This window comes from Ochotona princeps, chromosome 16 (assembly GCF_030435755.1).
Source record: "Ochotona princeps isolate mOchPri1 chromosome 16, mOchPri1.hap1, whole genome shotgun sequence".
Taxonomy (NCBI): domain Eukaryota; kingdom Metazoa; phylum Chordata; class Mammalia; order Lagomorpha; family Ochotonidae; genus Ochotona; species Ochotona princeps.
In genome coordinates, this window is record NC_080847.1 from 28,607,792 (window position 1) to 28,632,940 (window position 25,149).

Consider the following 25,149-nt stretch of genomic DNA (forward strand, 5'->3'; position numbering starts at 1 on the left):
AAATGCTGCCCAAGAATATGGGCTTAGGGGTTTGCAACGAAAGGGCTGCAACTGGAAACCATTGCATTTAGCAAAATAAGCCAGTCCCCCAAAGATAGCTGTCATGTTTTCCTTGATTTATTGTATAGAGGGCATAAGGCAATGTGAGTGAAATTGACATTTTGAGATGTGATCAGTTTGTAGTCCTGGTCTATATCCTTGAGGGATAATATTTTTTCCATTTACTGCTTGCTGAATTCTGTATCTGGTGGAGGATCAAGTTTGTGATTATAAAGTAAATTACAAGCATTTCATTGAAAAAAATTTTAAAATGAAGGCAGGAAGATGAGTGTTGGAAGTGTGGGTGGGAGAGCGGCTAGGGTGGGAAGTAGTACTATTTTTAAAATAGATTTATTTTATCTTTATTGGAAAAGTCAGATAGAGAGGAGGAGAGACAGAGAGAAAGAACTTCTGTCTGTTGATTCACTCCCCAAGCAGAGTCAATGGCCGGAGCTGTGCTGATCTAAAGCCAGGAGCCAGGAACTTGTTCCAGATCTCCAACATGAATGCAGAGTCCCAAGGCTTTGGGCAGTCCTAGACTGCTTTTCCAGGCCACAGCAGGGAGCTAGGTGAGAAGCAGGGCTGCTGGGATTAGAACTCGTGCCCATATGGGGTCCCGGCGAGTGCAAGGTGAAGACTTTTGCTGCTAGGCTATCGCACTGGACCCAGTACTATCATCTTAAATTTGTATATAAAAATATGTGGAATTTATTCACCTTATATAAATAAAAAAAAAGGAAGGGCTTAGAGAGCCAGCATTGTGGTGCAGCAGGTTTGATGGTCACTTTAATGCTTGCACTCCTGTCAGAAAACTGGTTCTGGTCTAGCTGCTTGCTTACATTTCTGGGAAAGCAATGGAAGATGGCTCAAGTGCTGGGTCCTTGCCACTCCCACGAAGATGGAGGAGGGATGCCTGGCTCCTGACAGGCACAGTCCTGTCTGTTACAAGCATTTGGAGAGCGAACCAGTGGATGAAGATCTCCTTCTCTCCCCTTTCTTTCTCTTGAGGCTGTCTTTCATATCTATGTATCTATCTATGTATGTATCTATCTATCTATCCATCTATGTATATCTAGATATATTTATATATAGAAGTGTGGGCTTCGAGGTCACTAGACTTCGTTCAAGCAAACTGTGTTTCCTGAGCACACCCCAGTACTGAAAAGGATGCAGAACAGTGAAATCTTCCTCTAGCTGCTTGTGTAAGACAGTCCCAGAGCTGCCCCTCGGAAGGACCCTGGTGCAGGGGCTGGGGTTAGAGTGAGATCAGACGCTGTCCTCTCTCTGGCAGGTGCGAGTGGCCTTGTCAGAACTACTCGTAGTTAGCAATGCTGGAGGCCATGCATGCAGAAGGAACCATGAGCTAGTCTGGTTTTGTGCTGTGATTGGGACTTAGGAATTAGCTATGGGTAAGGGGCCTTGCAGGCAGACAGAACTGCAATCCCCAGGATGGGGGTCTCAGGCTAACATGGGTGTGTGGAAGCAGACCCTGGCTAGATGGAGGAGGGGGTATTCGAGTGTCAAGGTGAAGCTGAGAGCTACAGGGGTTGGCTCAGGCAAGGCCTGGTGGGGAGGCAGGGTGTGGGTTTTAGATCTTTTTCTGAGAACAATGGCCCCTGGGGGAAAGAGGGAAAGCAGAGAACAGCATAGCCATCTTGATGTTCGTAGAATCCCAGGCTGGATGCCAGCTAGGAGAAAGCAGCGACAAAGGTAGATGGGCCTTTGTAGTGTCAGGGAGGCTGGGGAATGGGAGATGAAACTGACAGACAGCTGAGAGTGAAATCTTAGGATTTAGTGATGGGCTAGCACATGCATGGGGAGCGAAGGAGTGTTGAGAGGTGGTGCTTGGGTTACTCCCGTGTTTCTGGTGGTGCTGGAAGATGCTGGTATTGCTGCGCCCCGGGAGGAGAAGCAAACCTTAGGGCAGGAGGGATTGTGGGATTAGTGAGGGGCAGGCTGAGCTATCACTTGGGTTGGAACTCCAAGTTCGGAGACAGAACACAAGTTTTAGCTGCAGGAGACAACCTGGCCCTCATCAGGTCAAGAAATGAACTGGCTGTGGGGACACATCAGGGCAACCCAGAGGAAGCTCTGAGCTGCTGCTGTAGGTTACGAAGAACAAACAACTCTGTGTGTGTGTGTCCCTGTTCTCATCCGTCCCCTTGGGACAGATCTGTCTGCCTTCTGGGAGTGCAGTCTTACTTTGTTCTGGGTCTTGTTCATTTGATTAGCTCCTCTTGTCTCCCAGTAAAGGTTAGGAGCCAGAAAGGGCTACATTGGGATGGGAAGGGGTGAATGGTGAGGCAGGGAAGGAATCGGAGACACCACCGGTAATCTTATTAAGTTCTTCCCACCTCCACCGCAACACACCAGCAATTCAAGCCTGACACTTTGATTGAACTTAATTTCTTTCTTTCCAATGCCTTCCCCGGAAGAGTTACGAGGTCAGCTTCCCCTGACAGCACCAGTGGGAGGACGATATTGGCGATGGCATAAAAGCTGAGGAGAGAGGGAAGAATGCAAGACCAAGCGTTTATCCTGAGCAGAGTCCTGGAGCCCCAGCCACCTTCTGCTCCAGACAGAGAAGCCAAGGGCTTTAAAAGCAGCATTGCTTAACTGCTTCGGGTGGGGACAGATTGGGCTACCTGGTCCCGCCACAGCTAGGAGGTCCCTGGAAGCAGGGACAGGAAGGGGAGGGCAGCTGGGGGAGGGTAGTGAGGCTTAACCGTTTTCTGAAGCAAAGGTATTGCCTTTGCCTCTGAAGAGAAGAGGCCAGTCCGTGGCGGCATGTTTCCAGTTAGTAGCAGATGACGGATCCTGCCATTTCAGGAGCAGGCCAGAACATCTGCATGCAAAAGCAGTGTTGGCCGCATGGATCTGGGGAGAAGCCATTCTCCTTTTTCTCCAATGTTGCAGATGTGAGCATGATGGGGAAACCTGGGGAACCCACGGGGACACACACACACATACACACACACACGAAGGTGCCAAGTCCCATGGGATCTTGGTAGAGGTGGGGGTGTTTTGGGAAGGAGGTGACTTTGTTGTCATTAGGCTATTTTTATGGAATGGTCTTAGATTAACAGAAAAGTTGAGAAGCTGGGGCAGAGTTTCCATGCACCCCTCCCCCTGGTTTCCTCCCCTGTTAACATCTGACATTAATGTGGCACATCTGTCCCCATTAATTATCCTGTCTCCATGTGCGGTGGGCATGTACAGGAATGTGTTTCACTTGGATTGCCTTCATTTTTACTTAATGTCCTTCGATCTGTTCCAGGATCTCATGTAAGCCACTACTATACAGTCCTCCTATCTCATGGGCTGCTCCGGACTGTGCCACCTTCTCAGAACATCCCTTGTTGTTGATGACCTTGGTAGCTTAGTGGGGAATGGTCAGGAATTCTGCATGATGTCCCTCCTGTGGGAATTTGTCTACTATTTTCTTCACGATCACACTGGAGTTATGACCGTGCCAATAAAGACCTATCGTTACATCATGCCCAAGGTGCGTCCATCTGACTTTGGCACTGCTGACACCAACCTCAGCCACCTGCGGTGATCACCTGGTGGTGTTCACCAAGTTGCTCCCTGGTGTGGTTCACCTGCACCTCCCTTCTGTCCATACAGAAAGTCGCTACTGCAGCCCACATTGAGGGAGTGAGGTGTTCTCCTGCCTCTTGTGGGAGCCGAGTGCATGAGTTATTTGGAAGTATTTTACAGAGGGGGAGACATCCCTTTCTCCTTACTTGTTTATTTATTCAAGCATTTATTTAGCTCTGTCTGGACTTGGGGATATTTATTTTATACACTGCATTAAAATGCAACAATGCTTTATTTTGCCGTGCAAATAAATCCACCTTTGGGTGCTAGGAGCTCTTCTAGTTGACGCTGTGTTGTCACCTATATCCTTGAATGCAGGTTTGTCTGTTTTCTAAACTTCATCTTTTTTTTTTTTTTTTGATGCTTCAAGTTGAGTTCCATGCTCATCTGGAGCATTTCTTGCCCCGGATCTGGAATCAAGCATTTCTCTGAGAGTCCTGGTTCTTTTGTTATTGTAGAGTGGTGCCAGCACCAAGATGTGGGTACTGGACATGCTCACTGACATGGAATGTCATTGTTTGTAGGACCGCTTAACTGACAAAGCAAGAAAATATATATGTGAATATATATGTGCATGCTAACCCATGTATGTGCACAAGTCAGTATTTTTAGATGTACCTATCTCTATTCAGCTAAAAATGAGTTCACATGGTGTCTCTCCAACTCTAAGTCCATTATTACATGGATCGTTCTAGTTTCTACCCCTTGCTTTTCTGTACATTTCATCCTGAGAAGTCTGGTTCTCACCCTCCACTGTGCATTTACCTAATTATTTACAACCAGTGCAGTTTTTATATGAATATGTTGTATACATTCCATTCATATAGACACTCACACATATACATATATATGTATATATAGACATACGTGTATATTGCATTTTCAGATTTTCTGATCTGTATTAATGTAAGAACTCTATCCATTGTAGTTCAGTGCTTACATGAAATTTCTCCACTCCCTGCCTTAGAGACTCCATTTGTTTCTCCCCACCTCCTTCACTGAGATGGTTCATTTCACACACTTATAACACACTTAAGATTCTTCTGTCATAATCTGCATTCCTTCCTGGAATCCCCAACCTCCCAGTTTTGAAATCTAAGTACATTAAGGTTCATCCTTTGTGTATTGATTTCTGTGAGTTTTAATATGTGCATAATGCCATGTATCCAGGATGGCCGTAACATAACAAATAGTTTCTTTGCCCAGAACATCTCCCATGCCTCATGTATGAATCCTTCCCCCTGCTGTCTTCAGCACCTGGCACCTGCTGCTATTTCACTTGTCAACATCTTTGCTTTTTGAGAGTGTCATTCAGTTGGATTTTTACAGCATACAGCCTTCTCCGACTGGCTTCTTTCATGAGCAATAGATGCTTAAATCTCCTCCACGTCCTTCCATGCTTGATAGCTCTTTAATGTTATTGGCATCCTTTGCATGGATGTATCCATTTATTTATCCATTTGGCTATTGAAGGCTGTGGTAGTTGCTTCCCGTTTTGGGGCAACTATAAAGCTGCTATAAACACATGCTTGCAAGTATTTTCTTTGGCTTTAAAAAATTATTTTTTTTCTTACCTGCTTAGTTGGGTAAGTACCCTGGAGCAGAATTGAAGGATCATATGATAAGATGATGTGGAGCCTTAAAAGGAACTTCCAAGGCCATCTCCTCAAGTAGCTGTATCATTGCGCAATCTCAGCCTCCGGTGACAGGTCCAATCGCCCTGCATCTCCAGCAGTGTTTCTACTGCATGCTCTTTGGGTTTTGGTCTAATCGTTGCGTGACAGTATGTCCTTGCCATAATTTGCAATTTGCTAATGATAGGAGATGTTTGGCACCTTTTAAAATATGCTTATTGACCATTTATGTAGTTTTTTTTTTTTCAGAGAAGGATAACATCCAGATCATTTGCTTATTTAAAAATTGGGCTTTTTGTTACTGTTCTGTTTATGTTTTGATACAAGATCTTTGTCAGGTACTTTGAAATATTTCTTCCCAGCTTGTTACTCATCTTCTTATCTCTTAAGACTAACCCTTGCTGAACAGAAATTTTAAATTTTAATAAAATCCAACTAAACAGCTTTCCTTTCTTGGATAATTCTTGCAGAATTTTTTTTTGTGAAGCCCACGGTCACCTGAGCTTTCTCCTAGATTGACTTTTATGCCATTATGTTTTGCAGTTAGGTTTTTGATCCATTTAAGTTAATTTTCGGGAACTATTTAAGGTCTGTGTCTTGGTTGGCCTTTTTTACATATGGATATGTTTCTTCCATCACAGTTTTATCATTCTCTGCCTACAGATTGTTCTTTGCTGTTATTGTAAGTGGTTTTGCTTTTTAGGAAATGGTTTTTACTTTCAGTTGATCATTGGTGGTATAAAGGAAAGCCATTGACTCCCCCCCCCCATTTTTATTAATTTATTTTCAGTAGTTTTAAATTCCTTTTAAAAAAGATTTATTTATTTTTATTGGAAAGTCAGATATACATAGAGGAGGAGAGACAGAGAGGAAGATCTTCCATCTGATGATTCACTCTCCAAGTAACTGCAACGGCTGGTGCTGCGCTGATCCGAAGCCAGGAGCCAGGAACCTTCCTCCGAGTCTCCCACACGGGTGCAGGGTCCCAAGGCTTTGGGCCATCCTTGACTGCTTTCCCAGGGCACAAGCAGGGAGCTGGATGGGAAGTGGAGCTGCCAGGATTAGAACTGGTGTCCATATGGGATCCTAGTGTGTTCAGGGAGAGGACTTTAACTGTTAGGTCACAGCATCTGGCCCAATAGTTTCAAATTCTTGAGGGATACAGTATCACTTGGATTCTGGTTCAATGGCCTTCGCAGGCAGGTTGTTGCAGAACTTGGCAGGAACCATGCCACTGTTTCCATGAGCAGAAGTTACCTTTCCCCAGAGCACGAGTTACCTTTCCCCAGATGACTCTGGTTTTGTTAGGTTTACCACCAGGAGTCGCTGTATTGTTCTTTGTACATGTAGGCACACCTCTTGCCCAAGTAGAATTTAGTTTCATCCCGGGCATAAACATCTTCGATTTTCAGCAGTGCCGTGTGCTCCCTTTGGTTCCGGAGACCTCACTTGTAGCCAGCAAAAATGGCCTTGCACCACAGCCTTCCAGACACTGGTGCCTTCTAGAAGTCCTGTTCCCAGCAAGCCTCCACAGGCTCCAAGATGGCAGGAAAGAGAGCAATTGACTTTCGTATATTGATCTTGTAACTTGCAATCTTGCTGTGTTTATCATAAGTGCTAAGAGTTTTGTGGTCAATTCTTTGGTCACCTGCAAACAAAGACTGTTTTCTTTTCAACTTATTTTATTTTCTATCCTGTCTTGCTACATTAGCTAGGACTTCTAGTACAGTGGTGATTAGGACTGGTCAGATGGGTTATTGTTAGCTCTTTCTCAGTTTGAGGAAGAAATTATCCAATTCTCGTTTCACATACGATGTCTGGCTATAGGTTTTCTGAAGGTATTCTTCATCAAGTTGAGGAAATTACCCTCTGCATGGATTTCAAGTCTGCTGAGAATTTCTATTGTGAATGGGTGTTTGGTTTTGTCAAATGTCTTTTTTTTCCATCAATGGATAGGATCATATGATTTTCTTTTGTTTCTTCTAGGCTGTCGATGTGGCGAATTACTCTAAATGAAGTGGAATAGCAGGGACATGAACTGGTGCCCATATTGAATGCTGGCATCTCAAGTTGAGGCTTACCCTACTGTGTCCCAGTACTGGCCTCTATACTTGTTTTTTATGATTCCTGCAAGTTCTGTAGACTCAGTAGCAACAATATATTTGTATTTGTGATGCTAGTACTTTGTGTCTATATTTTTTAGGTTAGACTGACTAGAGGCTTGCCCATTTTATCCATCTCTTAAAACAACCAGTTTTTGGTTTTGCTAATTTCCTCTACTGTTTTACTGCCTTCAGTTTCATTTATTTCTGTAATAATTTTTTTTACTATTTTTCTTCTTTCAGCTGTACGATTAAATTGCTTTTCTTTCTGCAGTTTCCACTTTTGGAAACTGTAGATGATTGATTTTAGTTCTTCTGGTCTAGCTTCTGTGTATTTAATGTTACAAATTGCCCTTTAGATATTACTTTTGTTATATCCCTCAAATTTTTGTATTTTATTTTTATTTAGTTCAACATATTTTAAACTTTTTCCTGAGACTTCTTCTTTGATGTGTTATTTAGAAGCGTGTTGTTAAATCTCTAAGTATTTTGGGACTTTCCAGCTATCTTGTTATTGATTTCCAGCTTACTTCTGTTGTGGTCAAGGACTTTATTTTGTTTAACTTTATCTTAAATATTTTATGAATCAAAACATAGTCTGTCTTGTTGAGTGTTGCATGTGAGTTTGAGCAGATTGCGTCTTCTGCTGCTGTTGGATGCAGTATTCTAGAAATGTCAATTGTTTCAAATTGATTAATAGTGTTGTTTAGGTCTACTATAACCTAACTGAATTTCTTCCAATTGACTTATCAATTATAAAAGGAGGATGTTACAAGGTTTCCAGTTTATAGGAGTGTACGTGTCCATTTCCACCCACAATTCTATTATTTTTTGGATCTCAGATACTTTGATACGCTGCTGGTGTACACCTGTTAGAGATTATTATGTCATGTTGAAGAAACTGACCTTCTTGTAATTATGTAATGCCCCTCTTTATATCTAATAATTGTTATTTTGAAATGTGCATATCTGAAATTAATATCACTACTCCAGCTTTTTTGGAACTCATTTACTCTTTTTTTTTTTTGTTAAAGATTCACTCATTTATGTGAAAAGTCAGAGCTACACAGAGAGACACACACACACATAGATAAAAAGGGAGAGAAAGAAAATCTTTCATTTGTTGGTTCACTCCCTGAAATGGCCACAATAGCCATGGCTGGGCCAGGCTGAAGCCAGGAGCAAGAGGTTCTTCTGTTCTCCCACATTGGCACAGCAGCTCAAGCGCTTGGGCCACTTCCTGCTGTTTTCCCATGCACATCACCAGGGAGCTGGAGAGGAAGTGGAACAGTTGGGTCTGAAACCAGTGTCCACGTGGGATGCTGGCACTGTAGATGACAAACTATGCCACATCACTGACCCCTCATTTACTCTTAAAATACTTATTCTCTCAGTTTATCGAGGTATAATTGACTAATCCATGTTGTATATATTTAAGGCGCTCAGCATGCTGCTTTTTTTACATATATATCATGAAACGATCACTTCAATCAGGCTGACACACTTATCACTTTACCTAATTGTCCTTTTTTGTGTGGTGAGGTACTTAAAGTCTACTTTGTTCTCTTAACACATTTTGGTTTTACAATGTGCTGCTGTAACTTGGATATATGTTAGCTCTCCTCGTCTCTCCATCTTGCTTCACTGAGTTTTTCTTCCCTTGGACCATTATCTCTTGGCTTCTAGAAAGCACCTGGTAAGGATGATTCCATTCTCTGCTTATGTTCAGCTCTTGTAGGTTCCACATGTAAGTGGAGTCCTATAGTACTGACCTCTCTGTGGCTGGCTTACTTAATTTAGCCGAATGTCTCTAGGTTTTTCATGTTATCCAAATGACAGGATTTTTCTGGTTAATGACTGAATTGCATTCCACTCTGCACACACGTCTCTACCCATCCATGTCGTTTCCGTATCTTAGAAATTGTGACTAGTGCTGCAAGGAGTGTGAAAATACCGGTTGATCTTTGAGACACTGATTTGTTCCTTTGGACACATATCCAAAAATGAAATTACGGGGTCTCTCTGTTTTTTTTTTTTAAGATTTATTTGTTTGTTTTCAAAGGTAGATTGAAAGAAGGAGAGACACAGAGAGAATCTTTCATCTGCTAGTTCACTTTCCAAATGGCCACCACAGCCGGAACTGAGTTGATTCCAAAACCAGGAGTCAGAAGCTTCCTACGGGTCTCCCATGTGTGTGCATGGGCCCAAAGGCTTGGGACATCCTTCTCTGATTTTCCAGTAAGTGGAGCAGCAAAGCTAGAACTGGTACCCATACGCAATGCCACAGCTGTAAGATTAGCTTGCTGAGCCACCTTGCTGGCCCTGGAATTACTGAGTTAGCTCTATTGTTAGTCTTTTGAGGAGTCTCTACCATCATTTGGTTTTAATTGGTACTTAATGATTCCTGGTAGTGAGATTTTTTTTTTAATTTTAAAATGTGCCCATGGACCATTTGCTTGTCTTTTTGGGGGAAATATCTGACCTGTTCCTTCACCCTTTTCTTTGGTGTTACATTTTTTTGCAATCGAGCTATTTTGCATACGTCACTACTCACATAATTTGCAAATATTTTCTTCCATCCTATGGATTGTCTCTTGATTTTTGTCCATCAGTTCCTTTGCTGTGCAGTTTGACGTCATCCATTTGTTCCTTGTTTGCTTTCATTGCTGATGCATTTGGTGCATTAGCAGGGAGCTGAATCAAAAGGGGTGTAGATAAGACTTGAACTGGCAGTCTTTGGCATAGATGTCCCATTTGGTAGCTAAAACTGCTGTTCCACAATGCTCACTCCTGATGTGAACATTTTAATATTGATTCTTCTAATCCATTTATTTGTGTCTTTCAGTTTTCTTCATCAATGTCTGATGATTTTCAATACACAGATATTTCACCTCCTAGGTTAATTTCATTCTAATTATTTCATTGTTTTTGTTGCAATTGCACGAGATTGTTTTCACTTCTTTTTCAGATGGTTCACCCTGTGTGAAGAGACACCAATGATCTTTGTATGTTGATTTTGTATTCTGTAAATTACTGAATTTATTAGGGTTTTCTATGTATAAGGTCATGAATTTTAACATGCCTTTCAGTCCTATGTTGAAAGCATGACACAGTGTATTTGGTAATAAGAAGGAGTAGGTCTTTAGCATCACGTTTTGCCATATTTAATGTGCCCTGTAGTGTTAGGCACTAGAATCTTCAAATTCCCTTAGTGCTTTTTTTTTTTCCTGTGGTCTTTAGGTTTTCTTAGAAATTTCTTCTTAAATAGACTGAGCTGTATCTTTTGGCTAGAATCTTCCCTTATTACACTGGGGCCTGCCGTTATGATGGAGTGATGTGGGGGAGGGAAGACATTCTGTAGCTTCTTGATTAAATCTCAGCATTTCAGTAGCTCCACTTTACTGGGCTGTGAACCCCAATAGTGTTTCTTACCCAGTTTCCTTCCTGCTCCCACTTCATGTGAGACAGAGAGGCCAGATGGGCTGCAGTTGGGGAATTGCCCTTCTACTTACCTATCATAAAGCTCTGCTGAAGTCTGTTTTGTTTTGTTTTGTTTTGCTGAAGAGTAGGCCTTTATTATGAATTTCCTAGGCATATTTCAAAATGATTCATTTTCTCCATCTTTGCCAGAAATATAAGGAAATTTTTCTTGACTCTTCACAGTGAAAACCTGATATGGTTCCTGGAGGTAAACTCCATGAAAATATTACGCTGTGTCTAAGGTTATGGCCCATCAAATCTTACTCAACCTCTAGAAGTTCACCAAACTTTCCATTTTTATGTCCTACCAGTCGAGACGCCTGTGTTTCTGTTCCAAAGAAGTTGATCCTGGCTGTTTCTCTGACTCCACAGATTTTATAACATCAATTTGTCCTGCCTCCTCAATTCCATAACAGGACCAAGCAAGGTGATTGATTTTCCATCTGTTCATCTTTCTGCAGGCCTGGGAGCAATTTCTGAGCTCCTCCTGTGTCAGAAGTGAAACCTGAAATCCAGGAGGGGATTTGCAAGCTGGTTTCTGATGGACAAGCATGACCTGTCCAGGTGGCTCCCAGTTGCCCTTGTGGCGTGTGATCCGATAACCATTGAGGCTTTCAAAGCAATTGGACTGAGAGCCTAGGCAGTCCCCTTCAGGTCTGTGGGATCCCAGGCCTGTCCTCCTTTCTTAGCGTCCTCACCTCAGGGAGCGACTCAGAACTCCCGTCCAGAGGGCCTTCCTTAAGAAAGCCCCCGTTTTTTTTCTCTACCAGGGAGGTATCACTCAGGAATTTACCTGCAAAAGGAAGTCACGTGAGACTTGATTTGGGTTGTGTTTTCGCCACCCAACCATCCGTTTACTCTCTTTTCTACCAGCTTGTGATTTTCCATCAGAGATGCAGCAACCTCGCTCCCAGCCATGTATGTGCTGCAGTACCAGTTCTTTTTGCCTCCTAGCTGGTGGCTCTGGTCTGGCCACTCAGAACCTTGAGACAGTCAGTGATTGGTTGGGGGATGTTCCCATGATGCCACTGAAGCCAAGAGGATGCGTTCTGGCTTTATGAGGTCACACTGTGTCATGGCAATCACATGGCAATGGAAGAGAATAACCTGTGCAGTGGAGAGGAAAGCCATGTCCTATTGACGTTGTTTAAACTTTTGCTTCCGGCTGTACTTGAAAAACCTTGTGTTTGAACATGTTACACATACAGGCCCCTTTTGGTATAGGAATTTGCTTTTTATTTGTGGTCTGGGTTTATTTGTGCTGTCAACCAGTAATGTTCTCACTGATTGAAGCAGAAATTTGCAGTTAATAAACTCTGCCATCCTGGAGAGCAACACTTCGACTAAGGAAATGATCTTGGAGTTGGAGAATTTGAGATTTGTAAAGGGAATTACAATTCTAGTCCCATTGAAGATGTATGCAAACCCTGGTGGTTGACCCCTCTGTGTAGTACTCGGGTATACAACTTATGGCTGAGGTTCTTTTTACCCTCCTACTACCTTTTCCTCATCTGAAAATCCTGCATGGAATTCTGTGATGTCTAACTTTCTTGACAACGAGTGTGACTTTCTCTGCCATTTTGTATCTCAGTTTCTACAGACACAGCATTCTTTAGTGTAGGGTCAAGCCTACCTTCAGCTGTTAGCTGAGGGAACCAATGACAGTCACCTGCACTCTTTGGCTGGCCAAGACTCCTGGAACAGATGCAGCAGTAGGGCAGTGGGGACTCCTGGCTAACCCAAGTTAGGTATTGAGCAAAGGTATGTATGCTTGCTTGGTTGCTAGAGTGACATTATGAAAGGTGATGGAACATGTAAGGGTGGGGCTTCATGGGAAGTTCTGCAGCAGCTGGAAATGCTGTCCTTGGAAATGGTTGTGGAGTCCCAGGCTCACTGGCCTCCTGTTCTGAGATGCGGTTTTCTTTTCCACTCTGTCTTCAGCTGGTATGGCATTATTTGCCATTAGGCTTTCACCAGAGGTTAAGCCAATGAGTTCATTCAATTTTGGACTTTTAAATCTCTCTCTCTCTCTCTCTCTCTCTCTCTCTCTCTCTCTCTGTGTGTGTGTGTGTGTGTGAGAGAGAGAGAGAGAGAGAGATTCCCATCCATTGATGCGGTTCTTAAATGTCAAATTGGGGTTGATTAGGTCAACTTTGGGAGCTAAGAACTCAGTCTTGGTTTACACCATTTGTGGCAGGAGTTCAACTACTTGAACTATCATCTGTTGCCTCTCAGGTTGTACACGAGCAGGAAGGAACAGGAAGAGAGAGTTGCAACTGGAACCAAAACTTGAACTCAGGCACTCAGCTATGGTTGTTTTCACCATATCTTCCCCAGCCTTGAGCTTTAAACCTCCATAACTATGAGCAAAATAAACCTCTTCTCTTTTTCATAATGAGCCTGCTATGCATCTCTTGTTCTAGTAATACAAAACTGACCAATACCCAAGCAACATTTAAATATTTCCACCACTGGTACATGAGTTGAACTTGATTGGTCCAGGTTTGTTAACCCTGGCTTAAATGAAGTCCAAAGGGACTAGTGCGGTGGCATAGTGGCATCCCATATGGGCACCAGTTCTAGTTTGAGCTGCAATAGCCATAGCCTGTATCAGAGTGTCTGGGACTGAGTCCCACCTCTGCTTTCTATTCAGCTTCCTACTAATGTGCTTGAGGGCAGCAGACAATGGCTCAAGCACTTGGATTTTTGCCACCCATATAGAAAACCCAGATGGAGTTTCTGGCTCTTGGCTTCAGCTTGACTCAGTTCTGAGTATGTGAGCACTTGGGGAGTGAACCAGCAGATGGAAGATTCTCTCTCTCTCTCCCTCATAATTAATAAATATATATTTTCAAAATTATCTGCAAGTTGCCCGTTGTGATTCTGAAAAACCTTTTCAGCTATTTATGTATCTGAAAGGCAAAGTAACAGAGAAAGAGAGGGAGAAAGGGAGTCTTTCATCTACCACTCAGCAGCCAGAGCTGAGTCTGAAGTGAAGCTAGGAGCCAGGAGCTGCTTCTGGGTCTCCCATATGTGTGAAGGACCCAAATATTTGTGTGGTCTTGCACTACTTTTCCAGATGCATTAGCAAGGAGCTGGATAAAAGTGGAGTAGCCAGGACTAGAACTGGTGCCCATATGGGATGCCTCTATGCCAGTCTCCTTGGAATTCCTTTAACCCAGGGATTACAAACTTCAGTCAATCAAAGCTAACTTATCACCTTTTTTTTTTTAATTTTTAAAATAACAGTTACATGGTTGATCAGGGCGGGAAGGATTGAGGTTTAGGAAAATTGGGCAGTGGGTTGGCAGCATGCAGCCTGACTATTGGCACCCGTGCAGGTCAAAAATACTCACCTGTTTTTGTAAGTGGTTGGACAAGTTATAAAATGAATAATTTGTCATGTAGAAGGAAAGGATATGAAAATCAAATTTCAGCATTCTGAAGTAAAATTTTGTTGGAATGCAGTCATACTTACTTATTAATGTATTGTCTGTGGCAACTCTCATACTACAACAGCAGAGCTGAGTAATGGCAAGAGAAAGCACACAGTCCCAAAGCCAAAAATATTTACTATTGGATCCTTTACGGAAGATGCTTGCCAGGCCCTGGTTAAATAAATGAACGAGAAGTATAAAAGACTTTCCAAAAAAGTCACAGAAAACGTTTATTATAAAACAAATAAATTTCAAAATGTAGAAGTGTACTCAATGCTCCAGAATAAATAGTCAAGTCTGCTTTCCTCTGAATTTTTGGAAGTGGCCTTGGAAAAGTATCAACAGAGATAAATCTAAAAAACATAAAATTGAATGCTAAGATCATGTTTCAGAATGAAGATTACAATGCCAATATTTACGGAAGATTAAAATATAATCTGAGGCTGTATAGGACAGATATAAATGTCTTGTGACATATTAATATCATAAAAGTACAAAAATATGATTAGAAATAATATCTCCCAGCTGTAAGCTACGTTTACCTCTGGGGAGAATGGGACATGAAAGCTCATAAAACAGGTGTAACACATTCCTGTGGTGTTCTGCATTATTGATTGATTTATTTGCGAGGCGGAGAGACAAAGCTCAGTGGAGGAGAGAGAGAGAGATACTGAAAGAGAGAGAGAGAATCCTTCCAGAGGCCAATGAGAGTGTGCTCTCATGAACTCTCTCGCCCGCTTCAAGCCCATACTGCTCCTGCTGTCTTAGGTCTAGTTAACGTCCCATCCAGCCGGGTGCACGCTGAGGCATTGCTGATGGGTAACTATGTAAAGAACTGCCTCTTCCAGGGGTACAGTGCAGGAAACAAATGAACACAGCCCCGGTGGTGGAGTGTGAGGAATGGGCTGGGATGATCCGTTTAGTTGTGTTATTCATTGGACCTAGAAGGTGCCATTTTTTTCCCTTTGGATTTATTTATTTTTATTGCCAAGTTAGATATACAGAGAGGAGGAGAGACAGAGAGGAAGACTTTATGTCTGCTGATTCACTCCCCAAGCAGCTGCAATGGCTGGAGGCAAGCCTGATCCAAACCCAGGAGCTTGGAGCCTCCTCTGGGTCTCCCAAGCAGGCGGGAGGGTCCCAAGGCCTTGAGCCATCCTCGACTGCTTTCCCAGGCCACAAGCAGGGAGCTGGATGGGAAGCAGGGAGCTGGGACATGAACCAGCGCCCATATGGGATCCTGGGACGTTCAAGGCGAGGACTTTAGCCGCCAGGCTACCACATCAGGCCCGAAGGTGCCATGCTTACTAGCAGATTCTGCAAGGGGTGGCTACAGGATATCTGCTTCATTGTATAAAAGACAGGCAATGAATTCCTGGGCTCTCTCATTTTTTAAAAGACTAATTAGTTGAAAGGCAGAGTTACACAAAGAGGTGGAGAAACAGAGGCAGAGACCTTTCCTCCACTGGTGTACTCCCCAGAGGACGTCAATGGTTGAGGCTGGGCCAGGCTGAAGCCAGGAACCTGAAACTTTTTCTCAGTCTTTCGCATGTGTGCAAGGGCTCAAGACATCTTCTACTGTTCTTCCAGGTGTATTAGCAGGGAACTAATTTGTTAGTGGAGTATCCAGGGCTCAAAATGATGCCCATATAAGGATGCTGGTGTCACAGATGGCAACTGAACCTACTGTATCAATACTGGCTCCCAAACCTTGGCTTTGATACTGATGTTGACTCTGATGTGTTATATAACCTTGGGCAAGCCTCAGTTTCCCTACGGCTACACCAAAAAGACCCTCCAGAGACACCGAGATTGAATGCCTTAATAGACAGAACAGTGTTTTAGATGGGAAATGCCATAAAATGAATTCCAGGTGTTATTATTGTAAGGCACAAAATCAGAACTTATAAAACCAGGCATAAAAGTGTCCTGATGGATATATTTTCATTCTAGAGGAAATTAATGACTGCGTCTTAGGCTTGAAATTTCCCAGGGAGTCAGATCCAGAATGAGAGAGCTGAAAGCTCCACTCTCCTTCCCAGAGGAGAATACGAGGTACAGAGAGGCTTGGGATTCACCCAGGATCACATAGCAGGCGAGGGCCTTGGTTGAGTTGACCACCTAAGGCCAGGTAGTCCCAATACTAGATGGCGGGGAGTGGTGCCTAACACCTATGATACTAGCAGCTTGGAAGACCCACTTCAGCGTTCAGGCACATCTGTGCCTGAGGGAGGCTGCATTTATAATCCCTGTGGACTCTCAGAGGAAATTCTTGCTAAAATTGCTGATCTCAGCTCCTCACTGCTGTGGAGGGGAGCAACCTAGAAATCACCCACGGGTCCCTCCACTCCGTCTGGGATAGCTCCTGTCCAGTGTCGCTAGGCCTGGCTTGAGTGCAGAGGTAATTGCGATATATTGAGGTTTGGTATTGTAATAAAAATAGGGGCTATTACAGCTACCATTTATGTCATTAGTATTTAGTGGTGGTGTGTTGCAGCTTTTTTAGTGCTCATAAAACTGTCGCTGCTTGCAGATATGTCATGGTGCTGATATAAATTTAAAGGGTTGGAAATCTATAAGTCATAAAAACTAGATAGGAAATAGCAACAGTGCAGGATGGACAAGAACTGTTGCATTAGGCATGCAAATGCTTATGGATTTGCATGTCTAGTGCTTACATTAGCATAATGAGAAGCACATTTACATTACAGATGGACTTGATTAACTAGGCCCTTGTAAATAAAGTCCACTCAGTCTAAGGAGGGAGTGTTTGAGAGTTGGAGGAAGGATTGTTACAGACCCAAACGGCAAGTTGAGTCATTTCTGGCTTCTCTGATAGTATTGACTTAGCAGAAAAGCCAACAGAAACATGGATAAAGTCCAGATGGAAACAGATTGAAACTCATGAGATGTAATAATAGCATGCATTTGAGTGCCTACCAAGAACTAGACTCTATTCAAACATTTTACCTACATTAGCTCACTTATTTCACACACAAGTCCTATTATTATTCTAACTTTATAGATAACAGCTAAGGCACAGTGAGGCTAGGAGCTTCAACCAAACTCAACCATTAGTGGATGGCAGAACTAGGACACTCACCTAGGTCAACTGGCCCCAGCACCCGTGTTCATGACCGAGATGCTGTCCACCTGTTAGGGTCTCCGTTCATGTGGTGCTGCTGTTCTTGTTAGTTAGCTGCATCTCAGGCTTCCTGAGTATATTTCACACACCAGGCTCCATGTTGCTATTGCTAACATAAATCTAAGCAAGACAAATAAATGCTTAAGTTGCCCATTGGAGAAATTGAGAAGAAAACTAAGGTTCACGCATGGTCCTCAGTGAGACTTCAACTCTTGGACGAGCAGGTCCCAGAGAAGGACTTCCTTACCTTCAGACTTGACAGATATTCCTACTCCCATGTTGGCAGGTGAAAAATAGAGAATTTGAGTGCCTCAGTTGTTGCCCAAGTAGTAACAAAAGCAGAGCCATGGGTACAGGAAGCTCCTAGTGCTTTCCAAGATTATAAGTCCTTCTGAGCTGTAGTGTGGGTTATGTGTGAAAGGAAGATGGTAGGATAGGCAGGGACTGGTGTTGAGGACCTTGTAGGACATGGGAAGACTTGGAGGGGACAACTCATCTGGCCCCACAGCCTTATCTTTCCATTTTAGACACTAGGAACTGCATCTCAAACAACAAATCCTTGTTACAAACTCCTGAATCCAACCCAGCTCTGATAACCTATGTCTCCTTCATCAACCCAGAGATTCATAAACTCACATAGTTGGTGAGGACATCATGGCCAATCAGATTGGCCTGTTCATGCTGGGGAAATCTTGCTTCAAAGCCCCTCATGACGGGTTATTTAGCTTCTACTTAAAGACTCTTTATCTAGAGCTGGGCAGGAGGAAACTATTAACTGGCTCATTCTTACGAACCCAGTTGAATGAGAGGTCCAAAGAATACCCAAAATTTCAAAGTGCCTCCATCAAACTTCATCAGTCCCACATGTCCTGCTGATAGTGACACCTTTTATTAGTGCATCAGGAGGTGCATTTGAACGGCAGCCTCTGTGAATGACTTGCTATGGTGGCAGGCAATTTGGGACATCCCTGGGAGCTGGCATTGTTTCTGAGTCTTTCTAGGGAGTCAAGGTGGGCACAGTTCCCTTTGGAAGTCTGAATTGGTTCTCTGTGCTTCTGGGTAGTAAGAGGTGTGTCCTATTTTAGGCTGAGTCTTAAGTGGGACCAGTTATCTTCCTCACAACGTGGGAGGTTTTCCTTCTCCCAGTAGTTCACTGGGAGGCATACGTTTTTGTCTTGAAGTAGTCCTAGTCCGGTAAGGACACTGGTATTGAGATGTTAATCCTTATATAATGGGCATAGTGATGACTTCAGGGAAACATGGGCAGGAGCATTTCAGAATCAACAAAGCACAAGGAATTCCTCTGGTAGAATCTGTTCAGGGAGAAGCAGGAGTCACATGCAAGAACCCTTAGGGTCATGGTGCTTCCATCAGCTGCTTCCTCCTTGACCCCCCCTGGGAACTCCTTCTGGAGCACATCTATTTCTCATTTATTCTTCTGGTGCATATAATCCACAGGAAGTTTGTTACACTCTTGGCTGGTTCTGTCCTTGATGTACCAGGGACTCCTTGAATTTTCCTTCCCTTATCTGGTAGAAAAGGTGGTTTTGGATGAAAGGCCCCAAGAAACAGCTGGTGCCATTGGCCCCCAGCATCCACTTGTGTGGGGTCTCAGGGCTTCCAAGTCTCTGACTGCTGAATCTCCTCCAGCAAAGTCACCAGGACAACGTTCGTTTGAACCACCTCCTTTCCCTGTGCTGGCCTGCAGCTCAACCATAAAGCTAGGTGTGTAGTGGTAACATTTATGTAGAGTAAAGCCTGGGAGGCTTCTCTGCTTTTGGAAGACACTGGACATGTGCTCCAGCTCAGGGCTGTGCAGTTTATGACAGTTCTAACAGGATGAATGACGCTGTATTAGTGGACACCTATGTCTCTGTCATTGTGGGTCTACGTACAACAGTCTGCAAATACACATATTCATACCTTGCTTTAAGTGTACAAGTGTTGTTCTTGTATCTCTTTCTGTACGTTTGTATATTGTGGGCTTAAGTCTGTGAACATATCTCAATTGCAACCATTTGTGCTTGTGTGTGCATAGATCTGGAAGTACTAGGGGCAGGAGGGTTAGCCAGAGCTTGTGGCAATTCTATAATTTTTATAAATATACAATTCTTATAAATTCTTATAAAATGTGACTCTTTAATTTGTCCCAAGAGTTTCAGAGCCTCTAACAACAGACTTCCCCTTACTACCCAAAAGGTAGCTGAGTTACCAGCTGAGTTGTAAATCCATTTTTTTGTTGCTCAAGGTCATTGACCCTGGCATGGACCCTGGCCTGGCAGTTTAGAAGAGGATGGGTTCTGTAGCGGAAGTATGGGAAGAGCTGAGAGGGCTGTATTTACAGGGCAGGGGGACCAGACTCTCCTTGCATGTCCCTGTCCACATAAACCCAAGAGTAGGAACAAGCAGATTAGGAGAGGGCTCACTGTGATGGCAAATCTTCATTTCGCTAAGCTTTCCTCAGATGAACTCATTTTGTTCTCAGGGCACCTCTGGATGGATTGCTAGTCCCAATTTCCAGAGGAAGATATGAAGGGACAGTGCATTTAAGTGACTTGAGGATGAGGTGGTAGGAAGTGCAGCTCCACTCCTGGGTTTGTAGTTAATCCCCAAAGGTGTTATCAGGGTGGGAGCCTAAGGCATTGAGATGTGTCATTGGTGGAGAAGGCTTGGCATACCCAAAGCTTTTGTGTGTGAGAAGGATTGATGTTCTTGATGTTCTGGGCCAGGAGTTAAAGAAAAAAGAGTTAAAGGAGAATTTTGTCATGATGCTTGGGCCCAATATTTGATGTGTTCTTTTCTGGTGAAAAAGTTTCAGCTGTAGAGCAAGTCTGCGATAGAGAAGGAGTAAGTGGCAGGTGTGGAAAAACGGTCAAAAACAGCGTGAAACTCGACTGATCCTACCTTCACTCTGTATTGGTAGCAATCTTCATCACTTCATTCATGGTTTTAAATAACCATGGCTATGGAATCGCCTGGTTAGAAGCTTCTTTGAATTGTCGTATGGAGCAAGTATCGTAAGATGAGAATGATAGAAGCAGCAAGAATCTGCAAGCCCCGGTGTTGAGGAGGAGGAGGCATTATCTATGGTAGATTTCCCGATTCCTCAGAGTTGGAGTACCAGTGATCCCTACCAGGCTGAAGGACACTAGATGACCCATTGCACAACCAACCTCAAGATTGTCCCATCTCCAAGAAACTCATGAGCTGCTTAAAAGGAGTTTCCAAATGTGTCCTTAAGCTGAATTTACGTCTGGTTTGCTGCATATTAAATGCTGATTATTAAGAACATTTGCATGGCGCTTTAACAACAATAGATTATGTATCTGTTACCTAAGTCTCAGTGAAAGCTTTATTAATTCATTATTATTTTATCAACATACAATAAACTGTTCTATTAAATCTAAATTAGACAGATATTTGGGGAGAGATCATCTAAAAGGACCTCAGCTGAGACTATCCCCAGGGAAGGACTTAATGAAGTTTCACACAGTTAATAACCCTGAGTTCATAAATAAACCATGGATATTTAAAGACCTGCAAAATACTAAAATATGATGTTGAGACCTAACAAAGGAAGCATAGAAGCACATTCTTAGAATTCTCCTTACAACCTAAAGATGTGACCTCAACCTTCAGACCCTGTTTACTTTGCTCCTGGGAATGTGTGACACTCCTGGGTTAACTCTGTCCTTGGTCGCCAATTCGCTAAGGAAATAGCTTGGAAACAATTTTCTCCTTCTCTCCAAGAGTCCACTTTGTGTCTGAAAAAAATACTCTCCTGAGAGAGAGACGGGATGAACACGTGAGATTTTTTTTTAAAGATTTATTTATTTTATTACGAAGTCAGATATACAGAGAGGAGAGACAGGAAGATTTTCCGTCCGATGATTCACTCCCCAAGTGAGCCGCAACGGGCCGGTGCGCGCCGATCCGAAGCCAGGAACCAGGAACCTCCTCCAGGTCTCCCACGCGGGTGCAGGGTCCCAAAGCATTGGGCTGTCCTCAACTGCCTTCCCAGGCCACAAGCAGGGAGCTGGATGGGAAGTGGAGCTGCCGGGATTAGAACCAGCGCCCATATGGGATCCCGGGGCTTTCAAGGCGAGGACTTTAGCAGCTAGGCCACGCCGCCGGGCCTGAACAAGTGAGTTTTTTTATCCCAAGTGAGAAACAATAATTCCAGGAGAATCCTGCTTGAATTGAGAGCCAACTGTTTTTCTAAGATTTAATTGATTGATTAATTCAAAAGGCAGAAATAAAGACACAAACAAAAAGAGAGAAAGAGAGAGAGAGAGAGAGAGAGAAAATCTTCTGCCTACTGGTTCACTTTGCAAATGGCAGAGACAACCAGAGCTGTACCAGGCTATAGTCAAAAATGCCATCTGGATCTCCTGGGTGGTAGGGGCCCAAGCACATTTCCAGGTGTAATTGCAGGACATTGAGTCAGAAGCAGAACAGCCGGGACTTGAACGGATGCTGCCCTTGTAGGCAGTAGCTTTACCCACTGTGTCACAATGCTGGCCCTTGATAGCCAAATTTTGTTATGCATATTCTGGAAGAAGAACTAGCTATATCATTTGCAGTGGTGCAAAATGAAAGGCAGAGTCTCTTATTCAGAAAACAGGAATTTTAAATGACAACGGAAGAATGCTCAGTCAAGCACAGGGCCCTTCTGAGTGCCAGGTCCAGTGTCATACATATAAAGTGCACCCTGGTTGATGACTTTCTGAGCAAACAAGAAGGCAGTGGAGGAAGCAAGGGCTCTGACCTGTGGCAGTGTCAATTCCAGTGGAACCTGGGAAGGATGGCGGTCAGGAAGGAACAATGTAGGAAGTGTAGTGAGCCTGGAAGGAGTGAAAGGCTAAGGGGATCATGAGGTCACAGAGTGCTTTAGAGCACAGAGTGTGATGACCTCAGAAGTTTAAAGTCATTGCTAGTCATGGACTAAAGACTGAGTCAGCTGGGAAGATTTCTTAATTTTGCAAGACTTACCCTCTCAAGTTTTTCATTTGTGTTCCACTCCAAGCCAACAGGTGGCTTTTTTTCTCTTGACTCCTTGAGTTAACAAACACTGGTTTCCTGGACAATGAACAGCCACGGTGGGGTTGAACCCTTCTGAACTTGGATTTCCTTGAAAGAAGAGCCTGAGATGCAGGGTAGGGTATGGATACTGTAATTGTAAGTGGTCTAAGTAAGCAGAGAAAAGAAGCAAGCAGAGTGAGAAAGAAGAAAGGTAGTGAAAGATGTGTCACTGAGTGAGTCTTAACAGTGGTCAAGCAGTGTGTCTTTAAGCATCATGTGGAACACACTACAGAGCTGTGCTATGCACACTGTTCCCTAGAGGGTACCATGCCCTAGCAGATAAGGATATGGTTTGGGGTATTTTCTAGCACTTGTAAGCAGCTGATGAGCTTTGTGACTTTGGATATCATCTTGGGACAAAAAGAAATGGAAAGACACTGAAATATATTTGGGATGGGGTGTGGGCAGTGTGCTCAGTGGTACCCATAACTACATGGAAATCTGATATATCCAAGGCATGCAGGGTAGGGCAGGTGCTGTTTTTGTAACAAACTTTGACAACTTTTGAGTATCTGGAAGTCCTCCTAGTCTCACTCACTCAGAACTTAGTCTTTGTGTACACACAGATGAGCAGAGAGGTTTGGAAGAGCAGTTGTCAATCATGGAGGCAGAGTATGAGTCTTGAATTGGGACCGTTTAAATCAGACCAGGAAGCTTCCCAGAGGACACATTGGGTCCCCTCACGCTGCTTCCTGTTGGGTGCCTGTAATTCTACTTGTGGCTTTTTTGTGTGAGGATTACCTGCTACACTGGTCCCCTCAGCATGAATGCCAGCACAGCCATGCCAGTGTCATGGGGTGGGGAGAGGCCACGTACGACCGTGTCAGGGACCAACCCAAGGGCAAAAGCCATTTCAGCCTTAAAAGACATGGGATTTGGGGGGTACAGTCCTATGTCTGAATCCTGATTCTAGCACTTGTTAACTATTGGGTCTCAGGCAGGTCACACATCCATCCATCCAGGGACACATCAACTGAGTAGCCACTGAGCATTGATTTTTGTTTTAGTCATGGAACAAGCCCACGGGAAGTTTTCAGGCCAGAGGAGGAGATGGATTATAAAAGGTAAGGAAATAAAGGATGAACACAGATTTCTCTCAGTGTTATGTAAGTGAGCCATGTGACATGGTGGAGTATGGTAGGTGAGGAGGTGGATGAGCAGTGTAGGTGTGGTGGTAAAGCTGTTTCTGATGCTGTAGGGATGAAAAGAAAGCAGTCATGGAGAAGCAGGCATGAGAGCTTTCTTCTTTTTCTAGATGGCTCATCATGGATAAGGCCTCAAGATATTGAAGAGCTGGTCTATTTGGGCAACCAGCAGGTTATCAAGGTGACTAAATCATAGTCAACAAGAAAGAGAGGTGTGATCAATTTGCAGATAGAGACAGAGGTTACATCATGTAGGCACTGCAATCCAAGATTATTTCAAATTCTGTATTATGTGGGAAGGGAAGTCATATTATTATCATTTAAAAATTATTTATTTGGAAAGCAGGGTGACAGAGAGAAATGTGGGGATGGAGGGAGAGAGAGAGAGAGAGAGAGCGAGCGAGAGAGAGAGAGAGAGAGATCTTCCATCTACTGATTGATTCCCTAGATGACCACAACTGCTATGGCTGGGCCAGGCTGTAGCCCGGAGCCTAGAACTCCATCGTGGTCTTCCATGTGAGGGCAGAGGTTCAAGTACTTGGAACATCATCTGCTGCTTTTCCAGGACTAGTAACATGGAGCTGGATTCGAAGTGGAGTAGCTGGGATTCGAACTTGTCTCCAAATGTGATACGGGATGTTGATATTGCAAATAGAAGGAATAGAAGGTTAACCTGCTGCATGACAATGCTTCCCACATCCCCAGTACCAAGAAAAGCATCTTAAAAGCAGGGTGCTGTGATTTAGGTTTTTTTCTAAGGATCAGCCTAGCTATTGTGAGTTTATAAGTCAGGAAGAAGGGCAGGAGTAGTCACAAAAACATCGATTAAGAGGATTTGGAGGCCTTTTGGAGATGCCAGTGATACAATAGGGAAAAAGTGGGTAGAAGCACTAAATATTTTGGAGGTTGACTCATCCAGATTTGTTGATTGTTTGGGTGTCAGGATGGAAGGTCAGGGATTAGGTGTGAGCTCATGGGAAATTTGGGCTCCCTTCCTGAGCGTGTGGAAGGACTGAAAGAAGAACACGTGTGGTGGCATGCAGGAGATCAGACAGTTGGATGCATCGAGCTTGGCATCTCTATGAGGCACACAGAGGAGACAGCTGGCATTGGCTGTTTGGGTCTAGTATCTGGTGAAGGCACGTGGCTGGAGACTAAACATGGGAATCTCTCACCTAGAGGTAACGCCCATCCAGATGTGGTAAGATCTATCCTCTTAACTTCTTTCTCTTCTACAGTAGAAAGGGGCTAATGGATGAGCCTGCTGGAGGGACCCAGTTTCAGAGAAGAATACAATTCCCACTCAGCCTCAACACTAGGGTAGCCTCCCTCAAGGTCTTTAGTTCTGAACAACAGGACACAGCTGATTGTGCTGGGGGATTGTCATCCACAGGATGCACACGGGCTTTTGGCACTGAAGTCATTGTCAAGATGGAAGCCACCTCAATTCATCTTTCTGTGAAGATAGTGAGCTGGAGAGGAGAG

The 25,149-nt window shown here is 43.6% G+C and overlaps 1 pseudogene; it reads right to left on the reverse strand.

The window, feature by feature from the left end:
• Window positions 1-6,417: 6,417 nt before the first annotated feature.
• On the reverse strand, window positions 6,418-18,148 carry LOC131482245 (large ribosomal subunit protein eL33-like; annotated as a pseudogene).
• Window positions 18,149-25,149: the final 7,001 nt, after the last annotated feature.